The sequence below is a fragment of the Bos mutus genome, chromosome 5 (assembly GCF_027580195.1).
Source record: "Bos mutus isolate GX-2022 chromosome 5, NWIPB_WYAK_1.1, whole genome shotgun sequence".
In the NCBI taxonomy this organism is placed as follows: Eukaryota; Metazoa; Chordata; class Mammalia; order Artiodactyla; family Bovidae; genus Bos; species Bos mutus.
In genome coordinates, this window is record NC_091621.1 from 74,938,861 (window position 1) to 74,945,942 (window position 7,082).

A 7,082-nucleotide genomic window follows, 5' to 3' on the forward strand; every position below is an offset into this window, starting at 1 on the left:
GAGCAACTAAGCCCGAGCACCACAGTTACTGAGCCTGTGCTCTAGAGCCCGGGATCCATAACTAATGAAGCCTGAGTGCCCTAGAACCCATACGGGCAACAAGAGAAGCCACCACAAAGAAAAGCCTGCACACAGAAACTAGAGATAGGTCCCCACTCGCTGTAACTAGAGAAAAGCTGGCGCAGCAACAAAAACACAGCACAACCAAAATAAATAAATAAAATGTATTAAAAAATTAAAGAGGAGGCAGAAGACTAAAGAAAAGCAGCTGGTGTCCCAGTGACTGCTTTGCGATCAACACTACATTTGTCTGACAGGGACACCGAGGCAGGGGAAGGAAATTAGAACAGAAAGGAAAGTAGAGTAAGAAAGTGTGATGAAAATAAGAAGTAAAGGCTTAAACTCTTCCAGGTGGTCTCAAAGATATTCTGCTGGTCAGTTCTGTCACCATCTGAAGTGAAATTATGCAAGGTAAAATGCAGAAGGAAGGACAGATAAAACTGTTTTTTCCATGGTCTTTGCATGGGTTGGAAAAAAATTTCCAGACATGAGACTGAATGAGAGAAGAATAGAGTTCATTAGGATGGTAGACACTCTTGGAACAGCCGTCCAGTTCAAGGAAGAGCTGACACTTTCCTGGGCTAGTAGCCAATTTTTATAGCCTCAAGACAAACAAAATTCCTGTGGAAGGAAGTTATTAGGTGACTGGTTAGTATTTACCTAATATGATATCAGGGAGCTGGCCAGTTTAGATTATGGGGGTTCATGGCAACAGTTGCTATGGAGCTCAGTAAGTTCTGGAGATGACTTTGGTGTGGGTTCCTTGTCTGTGGCCTTCGTACAAGTCCTCTCACTTGTGACCTTGGTATAGGATTCCACGGTTTCCATTTGGGGACAGAAAGAAGACAGAAAGTTTGAGGGAAGATGAACATATTCTACCTATGCCATCACCAAATCATTCTATCCATAGGACTATTAGGAACGCATACAAGAAAATACAGACACACTTTGTATTTTAGTGCTTTTTGAATACTGCATTTTTTACAGGTTGAAGGTTTGTACCAAATAGATTTAAGGGCCTAGATCTGATAGATAGAGTGCCTGATGAACTATGGAATGAGGTTTATGACATTGTACAGGAGACAGGGATCAAGACCATCCCATTGGAAAAGAAATGCAAAAAAGCAAAATGGCTGTCTGGGGAGGCCTTACAAATAGCTGTGAAAAGAAGACAAGCAAAAAGCAAAGGAGAAAAGGAAAGATATAAGCATCTGAATGCAGAGTTCCAAAGAATAGCAAGAAGAGATAAGAAAGCCTTCTTCAGTGATCAATGCAAAGAAATAGAGGAAAATAACAGAATGGGAAAGACTAAGGATCTCTTCAAGAAAATCAGGGATACCAAAGGAACATTTCATGCAAAGATGAGCTCGATAAAGGACAGAAATGGTATGGACCTAACAGAAGCAGAAGATATTAAGAAGAGATGGCAAGAATACACAGAAGAACTGTACAAAAAAGATCTCCACGACCCAGATAATCACGATGGTGTGATCACTGACCTAGAGCCAGACATCCTGGAATGTGAAGTCAAGTGGGCCTTAGAAAGCATCACTATGAACAAAGCTAGTGGAGGTAATGGAATTCCAGTTGAGCTATTCCAAATCCTGAAAGATGATGCTGTGAAAGTGCTGCACTCAATATGCCAGCAAATTTGGAAAACTCAGCAGTGGCCACAGGACTGGAAAAGGTCCGTTTTCATTCCAATCCCAAAGAAAAGCAATGCCAAAGAATGCTCAAACTACCACACAATTGCACTCATCTCACACGCTAGTAAAGTAATGCTCAAAATTCTCCAAGCCAGGCTCCAGCAATATGTGAACCGTGAACTTCCTGATGTTCAAGCTGGTTTTAGAAAAGGCAGAGGAACCAGAGATCAAATTGCCAACATCCGCTGGATCATGGAAAAAGCAAGAGAGTTCCAGAAAAACATCTATTTCTGCTTTATTGACTATGCCAAAGCCTTTGACTGTGTGGATCACAATAAACTGTGGAGAATTCTGAAAGAGATGGGAATACCGGACCACCTGATCTGCTTCTTGAGAAATCTGTATGCAGGTCAGGAAGCAACAGTTAGAACTGGACATGGAACAACAGACTGGTTCCAAATAGGAAAAGGAGTTCGTCAAGGCTGTATATTGTCACCCTGCTTATTTAACTTATATGCAGAGTACATCATGAGAAATGCTGGACTGGAAGAAACACAAACTGGAATCAAGATTGCTGGGAGAAATATCAATAACCTCAGATATGCAGATGACACCACCCTTATGGCAGAAAGTGAAGAGGAACTAAAAAGCCTCTTGATGAAAGGGAAAGTGGAGAGTGAAAAAGTTGGCTTAAAGCTCAACATTCAGAAAACGAAGATCATGGCATCTGGTCCCATCACTTCATGGGAAATAGATGGGGAAACAGTGGAAACAGTGTCAGACTTTATTTTTCTGGGCTCCAAAATCACTACAGATGGTGACTGCAGCCATGAAATTAAAAGACTCTTACTCCTTGGAAGGAAGGTTATAACCAACCTAGATAGCATATTCAAAAGCAGAGACAATACTTTGCCAACAAAGGTTCGTCTAGTCAAGGCTATGGTTTTTCCTGTGGTCATGTATGGATGTGAGAGTTGGACTGTGAAGAAGGCTGAGTGCCGAAGAATTGATGCTTTTGAACTGTGGTGTTGGTGAAGACTCTTGAGAGTCCCTTGGACTGCAAGGAGATCCAACCAGTCCATTCTGAAGGAGATCAGCCCTGAAATTTCTTTGGAAGGAATGATGCTGAAGCTGAAACTCCAGTACTTTGGCCACCTCATGTGAAGAGTTGACTCATTGGAAAAGACTCTGATGCTGGGAGGGGTTGGGGGCAGGAGGAGAAGGGGACGACAGAGGATGAGATGGCTGGATGGCATCACTGACTCTATGGACGTGAGTCTGAGTGAACTCCGGAAGTTGGTGATGGACAGAGAGGCCTGGAGTGCTGTGATTCATGGGGTCGCAAAGAGTCGGACACGACTGAGGGACTGATCTGATCTGAGTGTGTCAGAGATGGTGAGCATTTTTCAGCCATAAAATATTTAAAAATTAAACTATGTGCATTTTTTAGACATAACTATTTCACACTTTTCACTTTCATGCATTTGAGAAGGAAATGGCAACCCACTCCAGTGTTCTTGCCTGGAGAACCCCAGGGACGGGGAAGCCTCGTGGGCTGCCGTCTTTGGGGTCTCACAGAGTCAGACATGACTGAAGTGACTTAGCAGCAGCAGCAGCAGGCTATAATATCATATAAATATAAAGTTTATATGCATTGGAAAACCAAAACATTTGTGCGACTTGCTTTATGGCAATCTTAACTTTATTGTGGTGGTCTGAAACCAAAACCACAATATCATGGTTGAGTGAAATCTACTTTTGTTCCAAAGGAAGGTCAAGATATAAAATTTGACTCAAAATATAAAACATTTTCATTTATTCAAAATGTTCCCTGATGTATCATTGCAATTCATTTCCCTACCCTGTGGAAGCAGGCAGCCACTAACCTCTTATTAATGGAGATAAATTTTGCTGGTTTTAGAATTTTGTATAAATGGAAACACACAGTATAAATTCTTTGTAAGTCTAGTGTCTTTTACTCGGCATAAGGCTTTTGAGTTTCATCCATATGGTTGCATAGACAAACGGTTCATTCTTTATTATTGCTACATGGTATTTCATTGTGTGGATTTATAAAGTTTTGCTTATCATTAGCCCATTGAGTTGTTTCTGACTTTTTGCTACTACATATAAAACTGGCATCAATATTTCTGTTAAAGTCTTTCTGTGGACATTTATTTTCTTATCTTTTGAGGAAATACCTGGGAGTAGAATTGCTAGGTCACATACAAAATATGTATTTTTGTCTTTTCCCTCTCTTTTGTGATAAGAACCCTCCAGTTGTGATATGGAAGGTGATGGGTATGTCTACCATCTTAGTTGTGCTGAAGTTATCATTGGCTTATGTCCACACTCTTCAGATTGCATGCATTAAATACAAACATTTTGGTTATAAATTTTACCTCAAGCTATTTTCTTATTAGATGAAAATATGTTTAAAACAGCTTATAAAAATATAACATTTTCCAAAGAAATTGTACTATGCCCATCATTAATGTAGAATGGTTCCAGTGATTTCACATCAATGGCAACTTTTGATATGGTCAGTCTCTTTATTGTAATAATTCAGTGGTTTCTATGATGCAATTATGCCCAATGTGGCTGATTGCAAGCTACCTTTGTGACATTACTGAATACCAGAATTTAATAGAGATGTGCAGCAGCAGATCTGTGTATAAATACACAGTATTTCTATTATATAGATATAATAGACATAAATAGCTTCATACTACTACTACTAATAAAAAAACTGGTGACTTCTGTGTTTTTATTCAGTTCAGTTCAGTCGCTCAGTCATGTCTGACTGTTTGCGACCCCATGGACTGTAGCACACCAGGCTTCCTGTCCATCACCAATTTCTGGAGCTTGCTCAAACTCATGTCCTTTGAATCAATGATGCCATCCAACCATGTCATCCTCTGCCTTCCCCATTTCCTCCTGCCTTCAATCTTTGCCAGCATCAGGATCTTTTCTAATGAGTCAGTTCTTTGCATCAGGTGGCAAAAGTTTGGAGCTTCAGCTTCAACATCAGTCCTTCCAAAGAATCTTCAGGACTGATTTCCTACATGATTGACAGGTTTGATCTCCCTGCAGTCCAAGGGACTCTCAAAAGGCTTCTCCAACACCACAGTTCTAAAGCATCAATTCTTTGGTGCTCAGCTTTCTTCATGGTCCAACTCTCACATCCATACATGACTGCTAGAGAAACCACTGCTTTGAATTTTTGTGTGTTTTTAATCACCTTTGTTTTTTTAAAAAAAGTTTACTGGATCATAGTGTTTACAACTTCGTGCTAATTCCTGTTGTAAACCAAAGTGAGTTAGCTATACATATACACATAACCCCTCTTTTATGGATTTCCTTTCCATTTAGGTCACCACAGAACATTGAGTAGGGTTCCCTGGGCTATACAGTGGGTTCTCATTAGTTATTTATTTTATACATAGTAGTGTAGATACTTTGCATTTAATATGAGTTATTTAAGTTTAGATAATGTAATTTTCAATAATGATTCTATTTAATGATTGGACTTCAGTTATTGAAAGAGAAAGCAGGTCCTCAGAAGGAAGTTCTCTTCAATACCACGACTAGTATAAATCCTAATAAATGCCGAGTCCACCCTCAAAGTGACTTTTGTTATGGCAACTTCTCAGGTCACTGTAAAAAAAAAAATACGTGGTGGCTTAAACAATAGAAATTTATTTTCTCACAGTTCTGGAGACTGAAAATCCAAGATCAAGGTGCCAGAAGGCAGATGGCTGCTGAGATCTTTCTTCCTGGTTTACAGATGGCTGTCTTTTCACTGTGTCCTCATGTTACCTTTTTTTTTTCCCTGTGTGCAAGAAGAGAGAGCACTCTCTGGAGTCTCATCCCTTTTAACAGGGGCACCAATCTTAATCAGATTAGGGCTCCACCCAGTGTCTTCATTCGACTTTAATTATCTCAATCAAGGCCCTGTTTCCAAATACAGTCACATTTGAAGTTAGGGCGTCAATGTCTGAACTTTGAGGGACAAAACTTAGCCCGTAATTTTCCATCTTCTGGCTCCCAAAAGTCATGTCTTTCTAATATGTTAAATACGTTTAACCCAACAGTCTCAAGAATCTCAACCAATCCATCAATTCCAAGTGTACAGTCTCATCTAAATCAGAGATGGTGAGACTCCAGGTGTGATTCATCCCAAGGCAAAATGCCTCTGTAGCTGTGAAACCATCCAAGTTATGTGCTTCTATAATACAGGATCAGGCAGGCTCAAGGCAGACACTCCCTCTCCAAAAGGGAGAAATCAGAAAGAATAAAGTAGTCATGGGTTCCATGCCAGTCCAAATCCTGGAGAGGCAAATTCCACTGGCCTTGAAGGCTCAAGAATTATCCTCTTTGACTGGATGTTCTGCTTTCTGGGTCTACTGGAGCAGCAGTGTCATCTCCAAGGTCTTAGGTGGAGGCCCTGCCTCCTCTGATCTGAGTGACGGCCTTGTCCCTGAGGTTCTGAATGGGGGCGGCCTTGTCTGCTGAAGCTGACGAGGTGGCCCCACATTCAGAAATCCAGGAGGAAATAGTCTTGTCACCATTCCTCACCCCTGCCTGTTTCTGCATGCTCTAGGCTTATGGTGGGAGTAGTAACCGTGATGATTCCCAAATGGTCTTCAGGACCATTCTTTCTTGAAGGATAAATCATGTTCACAGCTGGATAGCTCCAGAAGTCTGAAAACCGTCCTTTATATTAGCTTACCTCTGCCCCATTTATTTCAAACTTGCAATGTCTCTGTTGGTATATTTCTACCTTTACTCATGGCTTCTGATGATGGTGATGATGTGTGTTTGTGTGTGTGTGCTCAGTCATTCAGTTGTGTTCGACTCTTTTCGATCTCATGGACTCTAGCCCACAAGTCTCCTCTGTCCATGGAATTTCCCAGGCAAGAATGCAGGTGCAGGTTGACATATCCTACTCCAGGGGATCTACCCACCCAGGATTGAACCCACATCTGTTGCATTGGCAGGCAGATTCTCTACCACTGCAACCCCTAGTGGGCTGATGATATGGCTAATTAAAATTATGCATAGTCTCTTTATGGAATGATTGTCTGGCCATACTTTTGGTCTTTTCTGCAGAGCATGCCTTTTTTACTTCCTTTATATGGGTAGGCTGAGAATTTTCCAAATCTTCAATTTCTGGTTTCTTTTTTGCTTAATGATTCCTTAATTTATCTCTCTCCTCTCACATATTACTATAAATAGTAAGGACACCCTGGAAAAACCTTCAACACTTTGCTTATACATCTCCTTAGCAAAATATTCAATTTCACTTCTCACAATTTCTACCTTCCATAACACCAGAACCTAATTCAGCCAAGTTATTTGTCTATTTATAACAGG